Consider the following 27,428-nt stretch of genomic DNA (forward strand, 5'->3'; position numbering starts at 1 on the left):
CTGTAGTTGTGCTGCTCAAGATGAATTGGATAGATCAAGGGCCCAGTGTATTGCATTCATCTATAACTTGACAAGTAGATCTAGACTAGATTTGAGGCAGTGACGATAGAAAGAAAGAAATTCCAATAAGAAATATTTCAAAGAAAGAATAGATAGGATTTTGCTATTGATGGGATAAAGGGAGTATCTGGCATTTTTAAATGTTTCATTGATGGGATGTTTTATTTTTTTTAATATTACAATCATTTCCCAATGATCTCAACCTTTTTCCCTGGAATAAATATACATGATTAAGTAAAAACAAATCAACACATTGGCCGTGTCTAAGAATGTCCACTTCCTTCTGCTCTTATGTTCTAGTCCCTCATTGCCAAGAGGTATCACTCTCAATCCTCAGAAGTCATAACTGGACATCAAAATGATCAGAGGTATGAAGTTTCTCAATATTGATATTCTTTACATCATGGAGACAATCTTGCAAGTGATTCTCCTGGTTCTGCTTACTTTGCTCTTCGTCAGTTCTCATAAGTCTTTCCATGTTTCTCTGAATTCTTCATATTCATAATTTTTTAGGATTATAATAACATTACATTACTTTTTTATATAACAATTTGTTCAGTCATTCCCCAAATCAATGAATTCCCACTTCTAGTTTTTTGCTATTACAAAAGGTACTACAATAAATATTTCTATATATGTAGATATTATTAGGAACCTTCCTTCTGTCTTTCATCTTTTTTGAGTCTATTCCCAGTAGCGGTTTCACTGAGTCAAAGGGTATGTAATGTAGTATAGTGGCTTTTTTAAAAAGTATGATTGTAAATGTTTGGACCAATTTAAAGTGTATTGCTGTACCTATCTTCACCCAGTGTTATCTAACATTAAACATCTATGTCTTCTTATCATCTTTGTGAGTCTGATAGGTGTCAGTGAGGAAAAACATCACAGATATTTAAATTTGCAATCTTATCAGTAGTGATTTGGAGTATTCTTTCAAATTGTCATTCATAGCTTGCATTTCTTCTTTCAAAAACTGTCTGTTACAAGGGCAGGAGGGAAAACACATGCTTGTAATAAAAATATATATATGACAATTATTTTAAAAGCATATACATTAAGACAAAAACCCCCTGCCTATTCATATATCTTGATTATTGTTTTATTGGGGAATCGTTCTTGTACTTATTATTTGTACCAATTCAATATATAGAGTTAGAAGTCACATATGAGTTCAACTTTGAGCTGGGGTGCCTTGGAACATCATAATTCCCTTGATAAAGACAAGGACATATGAAAGAATCTAACTTAAAGGAAGATAATTTCAGGCTTTAGACACATTTGGAGATGATAGCAAATCATACAGATGTCTCTTGGGTAAGTAGAGATACAAAATTAAAGTTTCAGTGAGATGTCAGGATTGAAGGAAAAGATTTGGGATCTGTCAGTATAACAGCAATAGCTGAAGCCAAGAGAAGAGATGAGTTCTCCAAATGAGAAAGATACTATTTTCCTGAATGTGTTTCCAAGATATGATGGAGAGCCTGCCAAGCCTCATCAAACCCACTTCTACTGATTCACAAGGGAACCTTGGAAGTCACAAAGAAGCTGGAATATATATCTAATGTTTTTCAAATCATGGTAGGGTACACAGGTGGTATTTTCATCTCTACTTCCAGATGAATTTTGTAACATAAGAAGAGAAAGGGAAATAGGAGAAATGAACAGTTCATCAGGTAGTGTTGAAAAATAGGATTCTGTTTTCTGGACTTTAGCTTAAAATACCAGAACCATGAGATATTCACAAGAGATGAAGGACATCCCATAAAGACCAGGGAGGATGTATTTGGCAGAATTGCCAACCTGACCAAACAGGTTTTAAACTAGAATTTGAGCTGGGGAAGGAGAAAGGAAAGAAGAAGATATATACTGGGATAAAATGGTAAAAACCAAGTACTATGAAGGATAACAAATATGATACAGGGAAAAAAACTATAATGGAGAAGGTGTCTAATAATTTTAAGGAAAAAAATAACATAAAAGGGCAAAAACAATACTTACAATTTCATGTATCTACAGCCATGAAGAAAATAAGCAAAGTGAGCTTGAAATTTTAACTTCATCATTAAATCAGTGTGCAGGTATTTATTAAAGTATTTTAAATTATTTAAGTATATTAATGTTTAAGTATTTATTAAGTACATACTAGGTGTTAGGCATTAGGTACTGGGGATACAACAAAAATCAAACAGTCTCTTCCTTCAAGAAGTTTACATCCTATTGGGGGAAACAATATGAGTACGTATGCATGTATGTATGTCCACATATACAAGTATATATATTATATATTCACATCATCTATACACATACACATGTGTATACACAATATGTATATTTTTTCACATACACACAAAGCAAAGGCAAGATAATTTTTAAGTGGAGAAGAGGCACTGGCAGCTGGAGGGATCAGGAAAGGTCTCATGTAGTGATGTAATATAATCTCATAGGTGCCACCAGTACCTGTTGGGATGAGACATAGTATGGTACAATGGAAACAGATTTGGAGGCTGAGGGCCTGGTTTAGAATTACAGGTCCTGCCACCTGCAGGATCTGTACGAGATCATTTAACTTCTCTGGGCCTCAGTTTCCTCATCTATAAAATGTGGGGGATAAAGAGGATGATTTCCAAAGTCCTTTCCAGTTCAGAATTCAGGATCCTACATCTCATGGATGGAATACAGCAACAGAATAGTACAACTGGTTCCAAAGAAATGTATAAAGGGATGGGGAGGGAGAGCTTGATTTCTTGTACTTTCTGCCTATCTAGATTTAAGAAAGTGATGAAAAGTATTAAAATAGAAGATTAAGCCTAAATGTGTGTCATGTGTGTTTTTCCCCCAGGGAGCCAATTGTTAAACATTTACCAAGATGGTGCTTCCTGGCATCCTAGGTTAAGTGATCTGTCTGTGGGCAGAGAGCCAATATGCATTAGAGGTGGGGAATGAATCAAGGTCTTCCTAAGGCCAAGGTCAGTCCTATATCCACTTTACTAAACTACCTCCCTGGATTTGGAATCGGAAGACCTAAATTCAGATACTGACCTTACCACTAATAACTTGTAAAACCACGTGCAAATCATTTCCTGTTCCTTTCATTTTTCTCATCTGTAAAAGAAAGGGGTTGAACTGGATGAACACTAATGTCTCTACTGATACTAAGTATATGATCCTGTGTACTTTTTAATTGGTACTTATCCTATGCTACCTTATGGCATTTCCTGTATTATTGGATTATACTATTGTTTAATAATCCATGTGTATATATCCTGTCTCCCTCATTTCAGTTAGGCAGATCCTAGAGTACACAGAGTGTCTGTGATATTTCTTTGTAACATCTATACTTAGATATCGATAAATGTGCTAGCGGAATGAAGGCTGGTGAAAGGTTCAAAAATTGCAGAATATGGGTTATCATTGATGTGCTCCTTATGGTCAGAAAGGGAGCAGGCCCATTTAGAAAACATGCATGAGACTTTTTTGAATTGTCCTGTCGAATGACAATCAGCAGCATCATTCAATGCATTATGCTGTTTGTCCTTGGTTTTCTGAGAGGACCAGTGACATCACAGGGTGATATCTTGACTTGTGTATGAATATTGTATTTAAGTGAGGCAAGAGTTGCACAAAGTCATTAGCCTCACTTTCTTTTCCAGAGTCATCAAAATCCAGTGGTAAGACAAAAGTCAAAATGATTGGTGATGACCTAGGATGCAGTGGATGGCCTTGGTGTCTTCAATGCCTGGCAAGCTCTAAGTGCTCCTGCTTTAGCTGCCTTCATGGCCATTGAACAAGCTGTTCTCATCCACCCATTCTGTTGAGGGAGTCTTCACATGCCTGGGGCAAAAACCCCCCTAACTCGCCAACAGATTTGAGGTCTATTGGTTACCCAACACATTGTAGTGGATTGAGGGTTGGTTTTGGAATTGGAAAGACTTCTAAGTGTCCCCAGGCAATTCTTTAAGACTATAAATCTCAGAGCAATTCTATAACTTTGATGGCTTTGATTCTGAGACCAATACTGCCCCAGAATGAAGTCAGGCATATGTGAAACTCTAATTCTGTCTTAACAGGTTCACAAAAAGGGTAGCAGGTTTGGGAGTGTGGAGGTGTAATGGTAATGGTAATCTGAAGACCTTCCTTTCCCCTTAGTAGGCCTAGGGGAATTTGAAGATCTTCCCTGCCTCTTAATAGGCCTAATGTAATCACAGGGAGCCTGTGGTGGGAAGAGTTTTCTGAAGGGTGGAGCAGAGCCTGGAGGAGGCTGGGCCTCAGAGCAGTTAGACAGGAGGGAGGAGGCAGGCAAGGAGCTAGCCAGGTATGGTGTTGCTTCCTGCTGTGTTATGGTGTGTTAACTTCTTTGTTGCTACGATGATTCAGCTTTCTGGTGTTGGGATTTTACTTTCTGGAGTCTGAATAAATGTTTTGCTTCTGTCTTCTATATGGAGAGTCTGTTATATTTTGTGGTTCAGAATTACACCACATATTCATAGTTGTTGTCAATGGTCTGAATATTTTGTTGGCGTTACAAGAGGCAGGAAAATAATGATAATAACTAACATTTATATAATGCTTGCTGCTTTGCAAAGTGCTTTATATATATTATGTCATTTCATCTTCCTATCAGTTCTGTGAGGTAAGTACTACAACTATTCTTATGCCCGTTTTACAGATCATAAAAGTGAGGCAGAGAGGGATAAAGTCATTTTCTGAGAGGGCACTTAGAAGAGGGGTGATATTTTGGGGGATGATAGTCAAAGTCAAGAAGAGAAGGAAGGAAAGAGTAAAAGAACCTGGGAAATAAAGTTTATGCAAGATTGAGGTAAGCTTCTTGAAGGGGTGGATGGGTGTGTGATCATCATAACCTTCTTAATATCATCAATGTTAGGAGCAGTCTAGTGGAGTAAGAGCTGAACTGGGAATCATAAGTTCAAGGACTTAGCTAGTTCAGGCTAACTCTCTCCAGGCTTCAGTATCTTCCTCTAAAAAAACAAGGGGATTGAGCAAGCTTCTTTCTAAGATCTCTGCTTATTCTTTTTTTTTCTTTTCCAGAAATAGATGTGGTTTTATTTGTGAAAATGACACTAAAAAAATGCATTACCATCTGCCTTCATGTGCTGTACCCTCAGGACCACTAAGTCTTTCCATCTGACTTGTGGATTAAATTTATGTGTTGTTTAAAAAAAAAATTGAAATCTGAAAAAAAATGTTTAACATCAACACACACATGCACACACACACACACACAGAACATTTCCATATATACAGAACACAAAAGAGTTCAGTATGAAACCATGAATCTCCCTTTCATCCCATTTGCTTAACACATTACTTTCAAAACTGTCCTGCTTGTCTGAGCTTCTTTTTGAAACTTCTTCTGTTGTCTTTTGCATTAAAAAGGTATTCAATAGCCTTTTTTACTTCTTTTTTGGGAGCATCATAATTACTAGCCCCTCTCTCTTTCCACTCCCTTTTTTTCTCATTACTACATTAGTCTATCCCTTCTCTTTCCACTCTTCCACTGCTCAGAGAACAGACCTAATTCTCCACCAGGATTTATTTTATTTCTTATTTAACTCCCTCAATTCTCCTTGAAGACATGAAGGTTCTAAAGAGACACTGTTTCTTTTCCCCACATATTATGATGTTGGTATAATATCATGATACAGCTCCTTCCAACTGCTCAGTTAACTTTTCTAGTTTTCTCTAAACTCATTTATTTGTATTTCAAATTCCTATTCAGCTGTAGTCTTTTTATCAGAAATACTTAAAAGTCCTTTATTTCATTAAAGAGTCATTCTCTCTGCCCCTTGCCCCTTAGATTATACTTAACTTTGTAGGGTAAGTGATTCTTGGTTGTAAGCCTATCTATTTTGACTTTCCAATTCTTGTTTTCCTAAATCTCTTATTTTTAGTAAAAAGTGTCAGGTCTTAGGTGATACTGTCTATAGTTCCTTGGTACTTACCTGAGCTCCTCTTTGCATGAAGATGCAATATATATTCTTTGAAATGGGAATTTGGTGTTGGCTACAATATTCCTGGAATTTCTCCCTTTAGGGTTTCTTTCAGGAGGTGATCTGTAGATCCTATCCTAAACTTTTTCCTCTAGTTCTAATAGATCTGCTCAATTTATGTTTATGAGTTCCTGAAATACAGCGACATATTTTTAATCATCTTTTTCAGGCAGTCCAGTGATTCTTAAATCATTTCTCCTTGGTCTATTTTCTTAGTCAGTTGTTTTTGATACTAGATATCTTACATTTTCCTCTATTTTTCAAACTTTTCATTTTTTTCTAATATTTCTTGTTGTCAAATGGAGTCATTGGTTTCTGTTTGGTCTATTCTAGTTTTCAGGAAGTCTGTTATTTAAAGTTTATCATTTTCCCCTAACACATTTGCCTTTGAATTCTTTCCACAAGAGCTTTTATTTCATTTTTTAATCTCTTGCTTCATTTATTATAGGAATTCATATAGTTCTTGTGGAATTACCTTGAATCTCTGATAAGCAATTGTTATATAGTTCTTTTTTCTTTTATGGGATCTCTAGATTTTCAGTAGTACTTTATTGCTATTTGTTATATTCTTTGATTTGCTATTCTCTCTAGTTTTAGTTCCTGAATTTGGGGCTTCACACCAGAACTGGCCTCTGTACCCTGCTGGGTTTTGGGCCATTGTGGTTGGTCCTGTTTGGTCATACCCTGAGTTCTATCACTTCTTGTCCTGACCTCCATCTCCCTGGGTTCAGATTCCTTGACTTTTGCAGTTCACAATAGTGGATCTTCAAGGTTCTCTTTAATGTCTCAGGATAGAATGTTAGGGACTTCATAGCCCTTGGATCTCAGTTGCCCAGGTCTTAACTGTGGCACTGTGTTGCTTGGTATCAAACTGGTCCCTGATTGTTGCTTCTATATGCTTCCAAGGTCCCTATCTCTGTGGCTGTTTTAGGGGAGCCCTCTGCTCTTGTTGCCTTTGGACACAGTGACTTACAGGCTATACTTGTCCTGTCTCTGGTAGGGATAGTGCCTGCTTTCCTGGAGAAAGTCCCTTTCCTATTTCCTATGGACTTCTGAACAACTTTTTTGTGTAGTTCTTGGGTAGAAGAAGTCACTTTCAAATTGGATTTATTGATCATTATTCAGTTTGTTGTGAACTTGAGGGGTTTCTGCTGGAATAGGTTGGTGGGAGTTGGGTAGGATGCTTCCTATTAAGTGAACCATCTTGTCCAGAAGTCCATCTCCACCTATTCTAACCTTCTATGAATTATGCCATTATGGCATCACAACAAATTATAGAATCTCAGAGTTGGAAGGGACCCCAGGGGTAATCTAGTTTAACTCATACCTAAACCAACCTCTGATCCAAGACTTCTAGTAAAGGAGTAATCAATTTCCATTTTTGAAAGCTCTAATTGTTAGGACATAGGAGTCAAATCTGACTCTCAGTAACTTCTGTCTATCGTTCTTCATTCTGCCCTATGCTAGCCTTGAAGATACTTATCATGCCCCTTCTTCAGCCTTTTCTTTTCCAAATTAAACATTCCAAGTTCCTCCAAATGATCCTGATGAACCCAGTCTCTAAGCCAAGCCCCTCAACATCTTGGTTGTCATTGGCATCATCATCAGATATTTGTTCATCATATTTGTAGTCACCTTCTTTCAGTTGCTTTGAACTAATCTCTACAAAGCAATCTGGATCGACCTCATCTCCATTCCCAGTTGTTTACATTCCCAAATATGGAATGAGTGGGTGGGGGGAAGCTAGGTGGCATAGTGAATAGAGTGCTGGGACTGAAATCAGGGAGACTTATCTTCCTGAGTTTAAATCTGGCTTCAGACACTTCCTGTCTGACCCTGGGCAAGTCACTGTTTGCTTCAGTTTCCTCATCTGTAAAATGAGCTGCAGAAGGAAAAGGCAAACCACTCCAGCACCTTTGACGAGAAAAAAAATGGGGTCATGAAGAGTCAGACACAACAGAAACAATGACAACAGTGGGACTGGAAATATAGAGATGACAATGATGCCCAGGTCAGAATTAGAAACAATGAATGTGTAAATGGAGCATCCAGGCCTGAGTTAAATGATCTTTAAACTCCCTGGCAGTTTTGCATTTTAAGTATTTCCATTATGCACATGCCAAGATCAAATTAAATATGAGACATACTATATAGGAATAATGCTTGGAGTCCACATCCAAATAGGATAGACCTGAGGAAAGCCAGATCCCATCAGGGGGTTCCTCAGGTAACTCCAGAAATGCTTGTCCTTTAAAACATCCCTCAAGTTCTTGGCACAGTCTATTGATTTGTCAGTCCTGGCACCAGACTCTAGATCTCCAGGGGAAATTTTGGGCAATGTCATTATGAATAACAACATCCCATTTCCCAGACAATAAGCAAATATCCTTCTCCTTGTTCAAAGCCCAATTCAAGGACAACTTGAGGTATAATAAGGAAGGAGAACAAGTCATTTCTCTAGGGAAGAAGTAACCTAACCTATAATCATCCCAGCCTATGACACTCTATAAAAGAAAATCTGCCATCAAAATGTCAACAATGTCCATCTTCTTGGCATGCCTTATCTTTTATGTGTTTGGTACAGAGCCAAATACACTGCATGTGATTAATAAGTTTTTAGTTTGGCAATAAATATTCATGATAATGGGGCTGTCTCATGGGGATAGGTCTATTTTGGTGAGCTGACTGGAGTAATACCATTTTTAAATGGTCTTTTTCTGGGTGACAGCATCCTTATTTTCATTAACCTGCTCTCTTCTTTGGCCATACAGTATTTACAGAGAATAATTGCATCTGGGTGCAATGTTACCTATATAGAAAGTTAGAAGGAGATGAGGCTGTGACTTGGTGCTGAGGAAAGTGGGAGAAAGGTCAGTGCCTGTCAGAATCCTCTAGACAGTCAGGCAGTTACTATTTGTATAGAATAGTCTTTGAACATTCTCTATCCAACTTGGCAGTTACTGTTCTATCTATATAGAACAAGTGGATGCTGGGAGAAGGAGGATGGGGAAGGGGGGAATCTTTATGTGGACCAAGAAGCAACAGTTAAAACCAAACATGGAACAACTAGTTTGTGTAATATTGGGGCAAAAACAGTACAACAAGGGTGTATATTGACACTTTATTTATTTAATTTAAATCCAGATTACATTATGTGAAATGCCAGTCTGGATTAATCAAAGCATGGAATTACGATTGCCAGGAGAAATATCAACAATCTCAGATATGCAGATGATGTCACTCTGATGGTAGACAATGAAGAGGAATTAAAAAGCCTCTTGATGACAGTAAAGAAGGAGAGTGTAAATTCTGGCTTGAAGCTTAATGGAAAAAAAATAAAACAACTAAGATCTTGGCAACTGGTCCCATCACTTCCTGGCAATGGGAGAAGAAATGGAAGTAGTGTCAGGTTTTATATTCTTGAACTCCAAGATCACTGCAGACAGTGATTGCAGTCAAGAAATTAAAAGACACTTGCTCCTTGGAAGGAAAGCTATAGCAAATCTGGACAGCATACTAAAAAAAGCAGAGGCATCACTTTGCTGACAGAGGTTTATATGACGGAAGCTATGGTTTTTCCAGTAACAATGTATGGCTGTGAGAGATGGGACTGTAAGGCAATCTGAGAGCAGCAAATGATGCTTTCAAATTGCAGTGCTGGAGAAGACTTTTGAGAGACCCTTGGGAAGCAAGGAGAGCAAATCAGTCACTATTTAAAGAAATTAATTCAGGCTAGACACTGAGAGGTCAAATACTAAGCTGAAGCCTAAATATTTTGGCCACATAATGAGAAAATGGGACTCATTGGAAAAGACCCTGATATTGGGAAAGAGTGAAGGTAAAAGGAAAAGGGAGAATGAGATGGGTAGATAGTGTCATGGAAACAACCAACATGAACTCAGACAGACTTTGGAAGATAGTGGAAGATAGAAGGTGCTGTGGTCCATAGGATCATGAAGAAACAATTCAACAACAATAGACACAGGCATAGTAGATTCCTGTTGGAGGCAATGGACAAGTAGGTTGCAGGATAGAGGTTCTCAGAGAATCTCCTCTATGGTCTCTGAACTCAGGTAGTTCACATCCCCTGGCCCAGAGGAGCTATTTGAGTTCATTATTATCATAACTCTAGAGAAAGAAAGGAAAATATGAGTCATCTGATTCAACCTCCTCGTTTTATAGATAAGGGTGTTGAGGCTCAGACCCATGTTCACATGGGTATTACACAGCAGAGTCATTATCTAAACTTAGTTTCCATAAATCTCAGAGCTCTTCCGATTGTATCATTTGACCAACCCTCCAGATCTGCTTGAATATGTCAGACATGACTGAAAACAACTGTATGATATATTTATCTCTATTCCTAGAAATTTTACTTCTCCCTTCCTCCTCACTTTGAAATTTGACTATAATTATTTACAAAACAATATATTCAAACATATTTAGAGGGGTGGTCAAATAACTGATTTGTTCTATTGATGAAAAGACTATTTTGAAGTTCAATAGTCTGTCAACCTAGACTTCTGTGAATTCAGTGAACTGTTCTTCCAGATTGTATTCACCCTCAAAGTAGTAGTGAAAATTCCAGCCCAGCCTGATAGGCAGAGACAAACAATGGCCCACAGATGGATACTCTACAGAGGAAAGGAACAGAATACTTTCTTGCTAACTAGCTCCCTAGCCCTAAAGGGCAGGTAAGGCCATGAACATGAGAAACTAAAGTTTATAAATATTGTACTTCACATGGGGTGGCTTGGTGATTCAGTGAATAGAGAACCAGCCCTGGAGTCAGGAGGACCTGAGGTCAAATCCAACCTCAGCCACTTAACACAAAAAAAATTAGCCATGTGACCTTGGGCAAGTCACTTAACCCCAATTGCCCTCCAAAAAGAAAAAAAATACTGTACTTCACATAAAGAAGCACCATGGTATGGTACATACAAAAGCCAAAGATAAATGCTTTTGAAAAAGATCAGATTCTGACCACAAGGTAGAGGGGGAAGCTTGAGAAAATCTCAAATTGAATAATAGCTTTGTTGGTACATGATGCCACTGCTGCTGCAGGTGCAGTTAATTATTTCCTGCCTAGAGGACCAAATCAATATCTATGACCTTTTGTTTCCCGCTGACCTCCTACCATCCACTCCTTTTGTCTGTGGTCAAAGAGAAAGTATTTAAAAACATTGTGACAACATCTTCTTTACAGATTGAATTCTAATGAGTTACAGAAAGTTGACTGCCTGCTGATAAACTGTGCCCTTAGAAAAATGAAATCCCCTAGAGAATTACACATTCACTTTAGGGAGGGAGGACTATGGATAGTTTTTAGGCCATTGATAAACAGTAACATAACTGTTGGTACTCTTTACGTAAGATCCTCCTCCAGTGACCAATGAGTAGACAGGCATGAAATGAGAGGAACTGATTCAATTCCTGTAGAATCTGTTGAATCATATTTAAGTAATACTTAAATCATATTTTAAAACCTACTTTTTGTTTAATTTAGAAATATTAAAAATATTTCTCTAGTTTAAAAACCCTTTCTAGATGTGTTGAAATATATTAAAGTTGGAAACTCAACTTTGAACATAGAATATCTTTTGTCTTATTAAGATACTTGCCTTCTTTATCCCCTGAAGTTCATGACCCACCCTTCTCCATATCAAATATGATAGAAATATTAATTGCTGGGAGAAGAATCTTGTAGTTCCTGAGGGGAGTGGTTAAAAAAGTAATTGAGTATTGATTATTCTGGCATATTAACCTAACACTGTATTTATTTTAATATATTATAAACTTTTTTCTTTTTTAAGATTCCTATAAATGATATCTCAAATTATCTTGGAGTAGAGAGATGTATCTGAGGACATAAAGGAATTATGCCAGTTTGGATATTTTCTCACCAAGCTAGAAATGCTTGGATTTAAAATAATGTTAAATGCATAAAAAGTGTTTCTGGCAAACTCATGTCTAAAACACAAAGAATACAACTGCAGAAAATAGACACATTAATGTGCTATTGGTGGAGGTATGAATTGGTCTAGTTATTCTGGAAAACAACTTGGAAATACACCCCAAAAATTACTGAATTGGGATAACTAGGTGGTCAGGTGCTGCCCACCAGTGGATAGAGTGCAGGTCCTGGAGTCAGGAAGACTCATCTTCCTGAGTTCAAATCTAGCCTCAGACACTTATTAGCTGTGTAACCCTGGGCAAGTCACTTAACCCTGTTTGTTTCAGTTTCCTCATCTGTAAGATGAGTTGGAGAAGGAAATGGCAAACCACTCCAGTACCTTTGCCAAGAAAACCCCAAGCGGGATCACAAAGAATTGACGGCAACTGAAATAACTGAACAACAATAACAAAAGTCCACAGAGGAAAAATCTAATCAATCAGAGAATGTCTATTGTATGGTAGGGTAGATAACCCTAATTGTCTGGTTCTTGGGAAGACATTGCAGATGGGTAATAAACTGGACCCAGAATTGAAAAGAAGGCAGAAAGCAGTACAGATTGCAGCTGGGAAATTGTAAGGTGCTTTCAATGAGCCCCTAACTTTATCGTCAAACAAAAACCCAAATCTTTAAAGTCAATATTCTTCCAATGATGCTAAATAGCTGCAAATGACAGGAAACTACAATCTCCAACAAGGGGTGATTGAGGACACCTGATAGAAATGATCAGATTGCAGTATCTTAGCAATGAAGGATTGCACAAGAGAATCAGGATAAAAATGGAATCGATGAAAGTCATGACCAATAAGGATGTGGGTTAGTCATGTAGTGAGAGCAGAAGATAACTAATAGACAGCTTTGTGCTCCCTTGGTACCCACACAATCTGAAAAGATCTAGACCTGAGGCCTCCAGGATACTAGTGGAAGCCCTGTGGAGGATTTATGGAATGATGCAAATAGGAGCTACATATTTGGAAGTTGCAATCTGCATCATTTGGGGGAATGCCCACATTGATGAGATCACAAATCCACTGACACATCCAATGACACATCTTGTATATTTTTCTTTTCCAATGGCCTCAAAGTAAGGAAAACCTTTTCTTCTCAAAGAAATAAATAGTTCATCTCCATTACTTATGTGATAATGAAGGCACCAAAAAAATAAGTTACTTGGATTCAGGTGTATACAAATCAGTACAGTGAGTCAAATATATAGTGCCCACAGCCGAGAAGCACATTATAGATAAATCTGCATTTCTAAGATTAAATCAGGTGTCTCCAAACATAAACACTATTCTAAGGATTTTCACAACCATGAAGACAAGCTTGATTGTACAAAAAGAATTTATACCAAGTTCTTTCAAGAATTCATCCAGTTGTACTTATGGCAACACCGTGAGCTCTTTCAAGTTTCTGTTCTGGAGATGACAAACATTTCCTTCCTGAGGAGAGAAGGTGAAAATGATTCTACAAAAGCAGAAGTGAAATGGATTAGGGGAAATTGTAGAAATGGTCTGGGGAAGTCAAAGACTGAACACTGTACCCAGTTATTGGAAGTATCAGCGATGATTGTTATTTCCATAAGATAACCCCAAATTTAAATCTTCACACATCAGTGAAACCAAGAATCATGTATTTTTGTTTCCATCAATCCAACAGCTGGGGAAAACTTTCTGACCTGTTCATTCTGGAATGTGAACCACCAAGTGTTTACTTCAGCAAGCAATTATTCAGGGATGGATTATTTTGTGGGTTTCCCCAGAACCTTGTTTTTCTCTTTGTCTCTCTTGTTGCTTAGATATTGACTACTTCCCTTTTCATCAATATACCTATCAGAGGGTATGAAAGGAGGTTAAAACCCAAATCAGTGAATTTTGTAGTTCATTACAAGGCTGATGGAGTAGGAAGTGGAAAATATTCACTAAATGAGGCTTGGAAATGATCTGAAAACGAAATTCATCTATGTGATTACAATTGCCCATTAGCAGAGATAATTGGGAGTTGGCTGTATTCTTGTGGGATTCTTTAAAAGAGACCTTTGCAATTGAGAGAGTCCCTGTGAGGTTAAGTCATGGCTCAGTCATAGCCTCCAAAAAATTCACATTAATGAAAGATGCAAGAGGAGGCCAGAAAAGGCATCATCAAGTACTACTTTACTTACTTAAAATACAAAGGCTATTTAAAAGGTTGTGAGTGATTTGAAGACAAGATTTGTTTCTGCAAAAGTACTTGAACTCTAGCCTCCAACATTTCTTCCAGGGACCCCCTTGAGTATCAGAATTGATGTGGGGATTGTTTTAGTTGTGTTGTTAATAATAACTGCCTAAGACTGTCTGCCAAAAACATTTCACTGCAGGATTTAAAATGTGCTTTCCAAGCCTACAACTAATGGGTAGCACTCTGATGTCAATGAGTATGGGGTGGCAGTTGCCAGTTCATCAGGAATGCAAAACAACTGACTGTATGAATAGGAACACTGTGTTGTTATGCTACTTTTTTTTTGCTGTCCAATTTGTGATGTTCTTTTAATTGCATAATTTATTGCAAGCAAGAAATCAAAAAGAGTACAGTCTTTTAAGACCATTTTATGAAAGGCTCCTGACTCTACCATTAGCAGGTTGAATGGCCTCGCTCAAACCCAAGTAAGGCATGCCTACTTCTTTTTTAGGTACTGGGAACTACTTAGCATGAATACTGTATGGATTAGCACCTTAATGCATTGTAGAGGCTTCAAATTAATTCTTAACTTCTAACACCAAAACTAATGAATGACAGGGTTATACAGTCCTAGAGGAAGAGTAACTAAGCTTTGGAAGTTACATCTTCTGTTTGTCTCTAAAACTCTTTAAAAAAATCCCTTGTATTTAGGGGCTCTGCATTCTAATTCTTTTTCTATCCCTGACTTTTGGTGTGACCTCAGTGAATCACTTAATCTTAGTTAATGGTTGAAGTTTCCTTTTGAGTAAGATCCAAAGAGTCTGGGTTATATCATTGGCGAATATCACAGCTCAGAAATTGGAAGTACAATTCAGTGCCATCTTTGTTGCCACTAAGTTGAGGGAAATGAATCACATATACAGAGACTTTTGGAAATTCCCTTAATCTCTCCACAATTCACATTTGTAGGCTGAGGCATGGGAAGGAGGAAGATATTGGCTTTAGGGAAAGCCACCTCAAGCCTAAGGAGGAATACAGCCATGAACAAGCTGGGAATTCTTCATCTGCTGTGGTAGGTGCATTTTGACTTGTGAATTAAGTGGGATTTTTATTTGTTTGTTTTAATTTTTTAAAGAGAGACAGGACAGTATAATGGATAAAAGGCTGGCTCTAGAGTCAGGAAAACATAGTTTCAAGGCTTGACACATACTAGTTATGTGACTATGGGTAAGTTACTTAATCAGTGTACTCTAAAGCCTCCTAAAAGTACAATTATGGTAGATTTACCTATCTGCATCTGTAGAGGGAGTTTCACAAAAGAAATTTCTTACACTGATAAGATCACAGGTCTATCCCCACCAAAATAGATGAGCTTTTCAACAATAATCCATTGCAGAAGTAAGGAGAACTTATCCGGATCCTTGCCAATGAGATTACCCACCCCTGACCAGGTTGACTGGGCCACCAAGAATAAGAGTCTGATGATGAGGTAGTTTTAAGTTTCCTCTGATGGGAACTGCCCATCCCAAGGTCTGATCCTCCAAAATTCATCAGGTCTTTCCCCAACAGCTGAACCCTAATCCATCTGGATGATGTCAATCAACTTTTAAAAAAGATTTTTTTCAAACAACTTTTAGATATGAGAGGAAGAGAAGGATTCTCTACTGCTAGGAAAATGGAGTATATTCTAAGCACTTTAAGACCTTTTACTCAAAAGGAGGTTTGATCCAATGGGAAACTCTAGGCCCTAAAATGTTTGTTGAATGTGGAACAAGTTGAATGTTGAATGAATGGGGCCAAATGAGAAGCCCCAACAGTTGCCCAAAATTAAAGAACCTCAATCAGGAAAAACCCACTGATGTGAGAGCTCACTGGGAGCTCTCCTTGGTTCTGAAACTATCTTGACTACCTGATGGTCTGAAACTTGGCTAGTGTTGATTTTCCTGTTATGGGATCCAGCCTAGCCTGTCTCTGCTATCATAATCTGGGCTGTCTTGACTGTCTATAACCATGATGATTCAAGAATATCTGTTAACGGATTCTACAAACTTCTCTTTTAGTATTGTTACTGGTTCTGCTGGATTGCCTCCACTTCCACATAAGACAATGAGGGAGTGCTGGACCTGGACTCAGGAAGATTTGATTTTGAATTGGTCTCAGAAACTTGCTAGCTGTGTGACCCTGGGGAAGTCAATCTCTGTCTGCAACACATTCCTCATCTGTAAAATGGAGATAATAATAGCACTTACCTGTGAGAGTTATTACATGAGTAAAATGAGATTGTATTTGTTAATTGTTTTGCAAGCCTTGAAGCACTACATAAAAGCTAGTGATGACAATAATACCTAAAAAACAAAAAACAAAAATTCAAAAAACCCTTCCAATACCAAAACTATTTGTTTTCAGGGTGTATGCCTTGAAATACTATAATGAATCTCTCTCCAATAGAATAGCTACACTAAAGAGCCACCAACCACCAACTGAATCTTTCTACAATGCTATGTGACTAAGGCCATCATGGTAGATGAACCTGAGAAGATCTGGGTCCTGTGCCAGGGGATTGATTTACTGCTATAGAGGATGATAAACAGGAAGATTCAAAAGTGGTGGGTGTCACTTTTGTGTGTGTTTCTAAGGCTCAGATTTTGAAATCTGACAAACATCTGGAGGAGAACTGGAGCATAATTCCATGTGAATAGATGACCATTGAGGATTTGAATGAAGCCTTCCCTTCTATCAGACCAGAGAAGTAGTATCCATAATGATTCCACCAACCAATTGAAAATCTAGAAAATTGGACTACAGAGGAAGCTGTGCCCTTTCTATCACATGCTCATAATTTTTTTTTAAAAATTGATATTTTTTGGTTTTGTATTACTGTAGCAGCAAGCACCCCAGCATCCCCAGGGTGTCTGCCACCATAGGTTCTTGGATCTGCTTTGATAAAGGAAAGCAACTCAAAATGGGTTAACAAGCTTACTTTAATCAGTCAAACATATATCATTTACCTAGTTCAGGGGAAAAAGGTCAGCACCCCGAACTTCAGAGTATAAAGACAGAATTATCAAGACAGAGAAACAGATCAAGTAGACAGTTTTCCAAACTGTCCAACCATTACAAACATACCAAATCAACATCTGGGTTTCAAGGGGGGGGGGACGGCCCTGGACAACGGCTTCCCAGAGTCTCATCTGATCAAATCACAGAACACTTCTCAAAGTGAGCCCCCAAAACAAAGCTCCACATCAGGGTTTTTATAGCCTTCTCCTGGCTCAGAGAATGTAACAACCTTATTGACCCACTGGCCAATCAAAAAGTATCTACTGAAAAACAAGCCTCCCACCCTAGGCTCCAGGTGCACTTTAGCCTAGGGGCAGGGAAGATCTTTAAAATTTACATTCCCATTACAATTACCTACAATTCCCAATATATACTTCCCCATTCTCTCTCCTAGAAAACCAGTGCTCAGGTGGCTCAGCGAGTAAGAGTAGTGGCTCCACAAGTAAGAGTACTGGCTCCATTGTCGGGATGACCTGGGGATCGAATCTGGGCTCTTAGCATAGACACTTAGAATCGACACTTAGCACCACACCCAGAAATAACTGGCCTGTAACCTCGAGCAAGTTACTTAACCCTGATTGCTCATTAAAAAAAAAGAAAAAGAAAAAATGTTCAATGTTGAAAACTAAAAATTAAAAAAAAAAAAGCCAGTGCTTATGACAAAGAACCAAAAAAAGGGGGGGAGAGGGGAGAATCCAGTGCAGGAAAACTTAACAATTATTTTAAAATCTGACTTTATAGAAAGAATGAATGAGTGAATGAATGAATGAATGAATGAATGAATGACAAAGCATTTATTAGGCATCTATTTTTGTGCCAACACTGTGCCAAATATTTAAATCAAGACAGTCCCCTCTATAAAGTCAATCACATTCTAATTGTGGGGGACAAAAAGTAAAGAAAATAGAGTAGCAGGGCAGAAAGAAAGGTCCAGAAACCCTAAAAGACCCAGAAGTCCTTAGGTTATGTAGGTAATCAATATAAAAACAGGGGAATTCAGGGATAAAATCAGAGCATTTGGCAAGACCCTGAGGATCTCTATAGACACTAATAGGGAAGATGATTAGGCCTGGTGATCATCAATCTCATAAGAAGGAATGTGAGTCAAACAGATGGTGCAAAAGAAAAAAGGCAAATTGGGAGGAAACTCCTAGTGGTGGTTCTGGGATGGACCAGAGATAGGGTAGAAGTAGAGGGCACCCCCAGGGGGAGCGGCTTTTCCCACTCTCCAAATATCCTGCAAAGTATTCTCTATCTCTATTTGCCCAATAACTCTGCGGTCAGGCCAATCCATTGGTGTGGGTAGCACTGGGGGCCCCTGTAGAAGTCTGCATGCAGCTGGAGTCCAGGAGGGGCCACATTGTCACCATCTGAACTAGGATTTCCCAACATGAAGGTGCAGTTGTGATGCATGTTTTAAAGGAAATTTTCAAGGTTGAAGATACAAGTGTTATTTGCAATGATCATGATCTTTGTGCATCCTGTTATGAGAATGGTGTGACATTGACAAGTCATATATCCAATTCACTATATTAACAAGGGTAGATTTAGATTTGTATCATGGTAGAGAAGTTCTCCCAGTAGAGCAGCCACAATCTTTTACTTGTCCCTATTGTGGGAAAATGGTTTATATGGAAACATCTCTTCAAGAACATGTTACTTCTGAACACGCAGAAACATCAACAGAAGTGATTTGTCCCATCTGTGCAGCATTACCCAGCAGAGAGCCTAATCCTGTCACAATGACTCTGTAGCTCATCTCACACCTGACCACAGAGCCACTAGCAATTTAGGCGAATTGAGCAGTGTTCTACATAGATGGTTGGACATTTGGAGGTCCCTAGGTATTTTACTGATGGGCTTTCTTTACAGAATTCATATATTCTAAGCAGTAGGGAAGCTATATCCTCAGTTATCATGGATATCTCACTTCTCAGGAGTGAGACTTTCCACAGAATGACAGCTCAATACCTCTGGCCCCTCAGCTTCCCAATCACAACAGCTGCAGCCAGAATGAAAACATTCACAGGCAGCATGGCAACAGCTGGAGTCAGCTCGTAATGCAACCAGGCACACTAATAGAAGCAGCATCACCACTACAATTGCACAATCAACAACCATCATGTCAAATATGGAAAACAGTCAGCAAACAATTCAGAACTCTCCATTTCTTCTTACAAAGTTAAGTGATCCTAAGATGTCAGAAACAGCATCAGCCAATGGAAAGTGAGTGGGCAGACTGTAGTCTGTTTGTCCAAGGTTTTCTACTGTCTACTTTGATGCATGAGGAAAGTTCTTTCTCAGGTGAGGATGAAAGGAAGAGAGAAGGGGGCATTGCAGATTTTAGCACTATGGGATGTAAGAGTTTTTATGCATTTAGATGTTGTTTTAGAAAACCTAAATTTAAAAGAATAATAAAGGAAATGAGCCGCTACCACCTTCTCTTTGATGACATCCCAACTCACAGGCAATATCTTCTGTGCTGTATTTGCCAGTGGAAAGTGGATGACAACCATCTGCAAGGAAGTGGGAATAGTAGCTCCTAAATCTCTTCCTTGGGGCCAACCTCCGTTATTATCATTTCACAACATTCTGTCTTAATGGTTCTTTTCCTTTATAATATTCTAGTCAGTTTATGTGTTGTCTTCCTTGTTCTCTCACTATACTTTCTATCCCTTTGTATATAAATCTTCTTATGCTCTGGAAATTTAAAATAAAATAATCATATAGCAAAACAAAAATAATGATACCAGATGTCCATTCACTCCTAGGAATGACTCTAAATTACGTTTCCAAGGCCTATAAATCTGAAGGCCATAAAATTTATCTCTGAGTTTCTTCAAAGCATCTTCAGTTAAGCTCTAAGCATAGTAGAACGTACCAGTAATGTTTCCACAGATTTTAATTTGTAAACTGGTTTCCACAGAAATAACATCTTGTTTATACTCTGTGCAGTTTGTTTCAGAGAAGCAATAAAATTCAATAAAAATCTAATATAGTGAAAATGCAGAAATTGAGAATAATGACTTGCACATGGATAGAATGGGGCTTGCTATTTTCCACTCTAAAAAATAAACATGATTAGAGGGGAAGACCATTTGAAAGCAACAATATATAATTAGTGAGAACAATGCAGAACACTAGCCGGCCAACAGCTTCAACAGAATTAGATACAATATTGGGACCACTGATGGAGATTTTGTGGTTTGCCTCAATAGCAAAAACGCGGCAAGAAATCAGATGGATTTTTTCTCACTTGTCAGGACCCATAGAAAAGGAGAGAAGTCTCCCTGACTCTGGGCGCTGTTGTGGCAAACAACTTGTCCAAACTTCTCAAGTTACAGTGAATCAAGGTCAGAGCCAGGCTTTAGCTACTTCCATTCCAGTTGGCTTGCCACATCCCAGATCCCTGAGAGGAAGGCTTAGAGATCCCTTATGACCTGTCAGGCTGGAGCCATGGGAGGGAACATATTCAGGGTCATGGACGTAGATTAAGAGGCAGCAGGGAATAGTAGAAAGAGTATGAGTTTGAGGAAGAGGACCTGGAGTTGAAACCCGGCTCTGATGCTTACTACCTATATGATCTTGGGCAAGTTACCTGGTGCATTGGGCCTCAGTTTACTCATTTGTAAAAAAAATATTTGGGAGGCTAGGAATTGGGCTAGATCAGTGATGTCAAATTCAAATAGAAATGGGACCACTAAACCAAACATAAGGATCTCTGTGGCCACATACTGACTTAGAAAATCACATTTTAATATTATCTATATTCTATTCTTATTTATTTTATTAAGTATTTCCCAACTACATTTTTTTTATTTTTTTGGTTTTGCAGGGGGAAAGGCAGGGTAATTGGGGTTAAGTGACTTGCCCAAGGTCACATGGATTACTTAGCCACCCCAAAGCTGACTTTTTGAATCTAACCATAAGAATTTATGTTTGTCCCTATTGCACTTAATCCTCCTTTGCTTCTAATTCTTTTTTATAACGTGGCTAATTTGGAAATATGTTTAATATGATTGTACATGTATAGCCTATATCAAATTGTATATTGTCTTGGGGAGGGGGAAGGGAAGGGAAGAGGAGAAAAATTAGAACTCAAAATCATATAGAAGTGAATGTTGAAAAGTGTTAAGTGTCTGAGGCCGTATTTGAACTCAGGTCTTCCTGATTCTAGGGCTGATGCTCTATTCACTGCACCACCTAGCCACCCCTCCCAGCTACATTTAAATCTGGTTGAGTTGCACTCAGTGGTGTTACTATGACAATGCAGCTGCATGTTGACACCTCTGGACCAGATGTTCTCCAAACTCCTTTCCAATTCTCAGTTATATGATGTATTCTACGATGCTCTAAGAACTCAATTCAACAAACACTTAATATTCAATTAGTATGACTACAGCATCATGTTAGGCATAAAAGGAAATATAAAGTTTAGATGAACCATGGTCCCTGCTTTCATGAAGTTCACATTCTAGTAGTATCAATCTAAATGATACATAGATACTTATAATACGATATAAAATGCATCAATGTGTGAAAACCAACCTGTGAGGTTAAGGTTGGAAGGGGGATGAGGGAAGTATGATTAATAACTAATAAGAGCAGGCATTTAATCTGGGCCTTAAAGGATAAGCAGGAATTTCGTAGGTGAGAAGAGGGGGTGAGGACTTCCCAGGGATAGAGAACAATAAGATCCAAGTCAAGAGATAGAAAATCACAGGCTTGATTTGGAGGTGAGCCAACAAGTATTTATTAAACATTTACTATGTGCCAGACTTTATACTAAGTGCTAGGGGAAGTAATACAAGCAAAAAGTAAGACTTTAAGGCTTTCATTCTAATGGGGGAAGACAACATACAGAAGGGAGTTTGCTAAAAGGAGGAGGGGGCCATGGAGCAGGAAAGTACCTGTGTCCAGGCATGGTGTTCAATCAGGAAAGTAAGAAGCAGAGCCAGGAGGAGGGTGATGGAAGACTAGTTGGTGTTTTTCACTCTCCAAAATAGAGGCCTCATGAAGAACATACCAACCAGCATGGCAGAGGGATATTCCAGGGGGAGGAGTCCCCAGGCACTTAGGGAAGTTCTAGGGAAAGACAGAAGCTGAGACATGGAGACAGGAGGAGAGCTGAGAGGGGAATGACCATGTTATAGTCTGGCTAAATTATAGACGAATTGGAGGGGTATGATATGAACAAAGGCTAGAAAGGGGTAGAGGTAGCAAAGAATTGGAAATTGAGAGGATGCCCATCAAGTGGAGAATGGTTGGACAAATTGTGGTATATGAATGGGAATAGAATACTATTGTGCTATAAGAAATGATAAACAGGTGGATTTCAGAAAAACCTTGGAAGACTTACATGAACTGATGTGGAATGAAGTGAGCAGAACCAGGACAACACTGTACACAGTAACAGCAATGTTGTGCAATAATCAGCTTTGATAGATTTAGCTCTTCTCAGCAGTACAAGGATCTAAGATAATTCTGAAAGACTCATGGTGCAAAATGCTCTCCACATCCAGAGAAAGAGCCTGAATGCAGATCAAAGCATACTATTTTCCCTTTTTTTGTTTCTTTTTTCTTGTGTTTTTCCCCTTTGGTTCTAATTCTTCTTTACAACATGGATAATTTGGAAATATGTTTAATATGATTGTACATGTATAGCCTACATCAGATTGCATACTGTCTTGGGGAGAGGGGAGGGGCAGGGAAGGGAAGAAGAGAAAATTTAGAACTCACAATCATATAGAAGTGAATGTTGAAAACTAAAAACAAATAAGTAAATACACAAAATTTAAAAAGAAAGGGGTAGAGGTCTTCAGATTGTGGAGGACATTGAATGCCAGGCAGGAGAGTGTGAGCTTTATTCAATATTAATAAACAAACAAATAAATAAATGAGCATTTATATGGCAGCTACTATGTGCCAGGTACTGTGCTAACCGCTTTAAAAATATCATCTCATTAGATCCTCACAACAACCCTGGGAGGTAGGTACTATTAATATCTCCATTTTACAGCTGAGGAAACTGAGGCAGACAAAGTTTATATGACTTGCCCAGGATCACATAGCTGGTAAGTGTCTAAGGCCAGATTTGAATTCAGGTCTAGCACTCTATCCAATGCCCCACCTCACTGCCTTCAGGGAGTCACCCGAGCCTTTTGGACAGAGGATTGATGCAAAGATCTTCATGAAAAGGAAGATTATTCTGACTGTGGTATGTAAGCTTTAACTGGGGAGAGAGTAGAGATATGTTGGAAAGATACTGTAATAATCCAGGCAAGGGCCTCTGTCAGGATAGTAGGAGTGGCTACAGAAATGACCTTACTCCTCCTGTCTCACAGAATTACCTTGCATTTATTATATAAATATTTAGTATATACATATATAACCTGGGCTTCAAACCTGGATAATTTTGTATGACTTTCCTAAATGGCGGGAAGAATGAAGACTCAACACTGTGTGCCTGTGTAAGGTTCAGAGTCAGTGGAGGAACTGTGAATAGAAGCGACATTTGTCATTCTTTTTTGAAAAAGATACATGCTCAGTTCCAGACTCTCTTTGGAATATGCTCATGTTCAGTCATTTTCAGTTGCCTCTAACTCTTCTTGACCTCATTTGGGGTTTTCTTGGCAAAGATACTGGAGTGGTTTGCCATTTCCTTCTCCAGCTCATTTTACAGATGAGGAAACTGAGGCAAACAGGGGTAAGTGTCTTGACCAGGGTCACACAGCTAGTAAGTGTCTGAGAACAGATTTGAACTCAGGAAGATGAGTTTTCCTGACTTCAGGTCCAGCTATCTATCCAGCGCACCACCTAGCTGCCCCCTACAGAAGAACAGAACAGTTTTTACATTAAGGGAGTAGATCTTGTCTGTTATTGCTATATTTAGATTAGAATGTATCCGGGGGGGTCTACAGAAGATGTTTTTCAGAATGGGCAGAGCTACCAAAGTCACTTAGTTTTCAGACACTCCACTGATCATCAGAAACATTCCTAGGAAATGCTGGTGCCATTTCATGTGTATTTTTTTGAAATTATATGTATGCATATATAATGCACACACACAAGCATATTTATATTTAAATCACCAAAAATTAAGCTTTTCTCCCTTATCTCTCCCCTCAACTCCCCACCTCCACCCCCACCAATGAGAATGAAAATCAAAAGCTCTGTTACACATATGTATTGTCAACAAAAAAAATTTCCTCATTAACCATATCCAAAAAAAAAATATATGCCTCATTCTGAACTCTGAGCCCTTCACCTCTCTATCAGGAGATGGGAAGTGTGTTTCACCATTAGTCCTTTGAAATTGCAGTTGGTCATTACTCTGATCAGAGTCTCTAATTCTTTTAAAGTCATTCTTCTTTACTATATTGTTCGCCTGGTTCTGTTCACCCTTCATCAGTTCATACAAATCTTCCCAGATTTCTCTGAAAACACCCCCTTTATAGTTCTTATAGCACAACAGTATTCCATCACATTTATATACCATAACTTGTTCAGCAATCCTTCAATTTTTGAATACCCCATCATATTCCAATTCTTTGGCATCTCAAAAAGAGCTATAAATATTTTTGTCCATTCTTAAGAGTTTGTTTTGTTTGAGAATAATCTTTTAATCACTTCCTTCTTATTTTCTCTTTTCTCTTCTCCCCTTTCCTTCCTCTTTCCCTGTTGAGTGCAGTGTTTTTCTGTACCTAACAGCCTGTGTGTGTGTGTGTGTATTCTTCTCTCTTTTGACTAATTCAGATAAAATGCTATTCAAGCATTGCTGCTCCTTCCTATCTTCTCCTTGTTTGTCTATACAAATTTCTAATTGTATATCTTCATGTGAGATAATTTTCCCTAACCTTACTTTTTCTTCCTTCTCTCCCCAAGTGTATTCCTCTTCCCTTGTCTTTCCACTCTTTTCTTAAGATCATCAAGACCACTCCTAGGCTTTGTCCAATTAGACTCCTTCTATGAACCCTGATGATGATAAGGTTCTGAGGGGACACATATATACTTCCACACTTTAGAATGTAAGTAACTTATCATTGTTTTTTGAGTTTGTTTTAATATTTCTTGTTGTCATGTAGTCACTGACTCCTATTTGGTCCATCCTTATTTTCAGGGAATTTGTTGCTTGGGAAAAGTTTTTTTTTTTTTTTTTAACCTCTGTGCCGTTATTCTAATAGCTTTCCAATCCTTGCTCCCATAGTTCTCATGTATTTTCCAGTTTTTTCCTTTACTTCTCTTATTTCATTTATCAAAAATAATTTTAAACTTAAAAAAAACCTCTCACTTCATCTTTTCTAGGAGTCCTCATTGAATTTGTGTACAACCTATGTTTTCCTTTTGAGGTTTTGCTTGTAGAGTTTTGGAGTCATTTGGGTTTGTGTCTTGATTGTCCCTGTCACCATATAGCTTTTTATGGTGGGATTATTTTTGTTTGTTCATTCTCTCCACCTACTTCCTGACTTGAGACAATGTCAGGACTATATTCTATACACTTCTGGGGGGGATGATCTGGGCTACTTACTATCTAAGCTACCTATGCTGCTTTCTTGGGAGTATTAGATATCGTGTTACTCTAGGACCTTTGGAACAGCTCAAATTGGTGACTTGCAAGTTTTTAGTGCTCCCAAAGGGGTCTGATCTAGAATTATAAAGTATTATAACTGCCCTGCTGTTCCATGAGCTCTGCAAATTCATGACCTGGTTTGGATCTGAGCAACAGTAGATTTGCTGCTAGACTCAGCCACACTGTCTGCCACCTGGGAACCTCTTCTGGTTCAACATGACCAAACTGTAGCCCCTGCTTGGTCTGGGATTCCTGCCCTGGTTATTCCTTTAAAAGCCTCAGCCTGGGCTTGCAGTTGGAACTGAGATCCTGCCCTACTCCTGGAATCTAAGCCACACAGCTTCTCCTTGTTTCTGGAACTGTTCATCTCTTGGTATAGCACCTAAGGTCGGTTACCATTCCCTACCCCTGAGCACCATCAATGGGCACTGGGATGTTCCTCAGTCTGCCCTGGATCTATTAACCAGAAGTGGGTAGCAGGCAATAAAGCTGCCATTTGGCCCCTGTTTCCATTGCAGTGTCCCCCTTATGGATCTGGGATCTCCTCTTGCCCTGGTGCTCAGCTTCTCTCTTGTTCTAGAATGCTCTGAATGGACATACTCCTAACCAGACCCTGGTCATAAAGAGTTGGACGTGACTGAGACAACTGAACAACAACAGTCAAGTACAGTCTCACTGATCTAATCCTATGAGACTATCCTCCTGCTGGCTAACATCATCGTAAGTACAGAAAGTGTAGCCTGTGGTAGGAGTACACATATTATTTAGTGCCCCAGGGCCCTATCATCACTTAATACCACTAATACCAAGCTCTAAGGATGGGGTCTAGCAAAGGGGTTATATAATCATCCTCCCCAGTAGCAAATATTTCTTGAGCACCTGTTATAGGTGCACAGAACTGTGCTAGGTGCTAGGTATAAAAGATTCATAGAGCCTGGCTTTTACTCAAGTCTCTTCTCTAAGCTCGAAGCTCTTTCTACAAGATGGTCCTGAATTCATGGTCCTGAGGGCTGCCACTATGCAGGAAAGCTTCTGAGAATCAGAATCACACAGAATCAGAGAATGACAGTAGGAAGGAACCTCAGTGTCCATCTATCACAAAAAAAGCATTCCCTCTCTAATATGGCAGACAAGTTATCATCTAGTCTGTGCTTAAGGGAAATTAAGGGAATCCCAGTATCTCCTGAGACAGCCCTTTCCACTTTTCTATAGTTCTATGGTTACTAAGAAGATTTTCCCTGGACCAACTTTATTTTTTCCCTTTTCTACAACTTTCATTGTTCCCAGTTCTTATCCTTCTTCCACTTTATGGAAAACATGATGATTGAGTTGGAACCTACAGAAAGAATAAGGGGGCAGCTAGGTGGCACAGTGAATAATAGAGTATCAGCCCTGGAGTCGGGAGGACCTGAGTTCAAATCCAGCCTCAGACACTTAACATTTTCAAAACTAGCCTTGTGTGACCTTGGGCAAGTCACTTAACCCCAATTGCCCTGCCTTCCCCCATACAAAAAGCAAAAAAAAAGAAAGAAAGGAAGGAAGAAAGGAAGGGAGAGAAAGAAAGAGAGGAAGAAAAAGAAAGAAAGAAAGAAAGAAAGAAAGAAAGAAAGAAAGAAAGAAA

General features: G+C 38.6%; 1 pseudogene; it reads left to right on the top strand.

Annotated features, from left to right (window-relative positions):
- The first annotated feature begins 15,218 nt into the window (after window positions 1-15,218).
- LOC138146720 (E3 ubiquitin-protein ligase KCMF1 pseudogene) lies at window positions 15,219-19,687 on the top strand (annotated as a pseudogene).
- The last annotated feature ends 7,741 nt before the right edge of the window (window positions 19,688-27,428 follow it).

Source organism: Petaurus breviceps, unplaced genomic scaffold (assembly GCF_028583685.1).
Source record: "Petaurus breviceps papuanus isolate PSGF00001 unplaced genomic scaffold, PetGlider_PUasm1.0 90769, whole genome shotgun sequence".
In the NCBI taxonomy this organism is placed as follows: domain Eukaryota; kingdom Metazoa; phylum Chordata; class Mammalia; order Diprotodontia; family Petauridae; genus Petaurus; species Petaurus breviceps.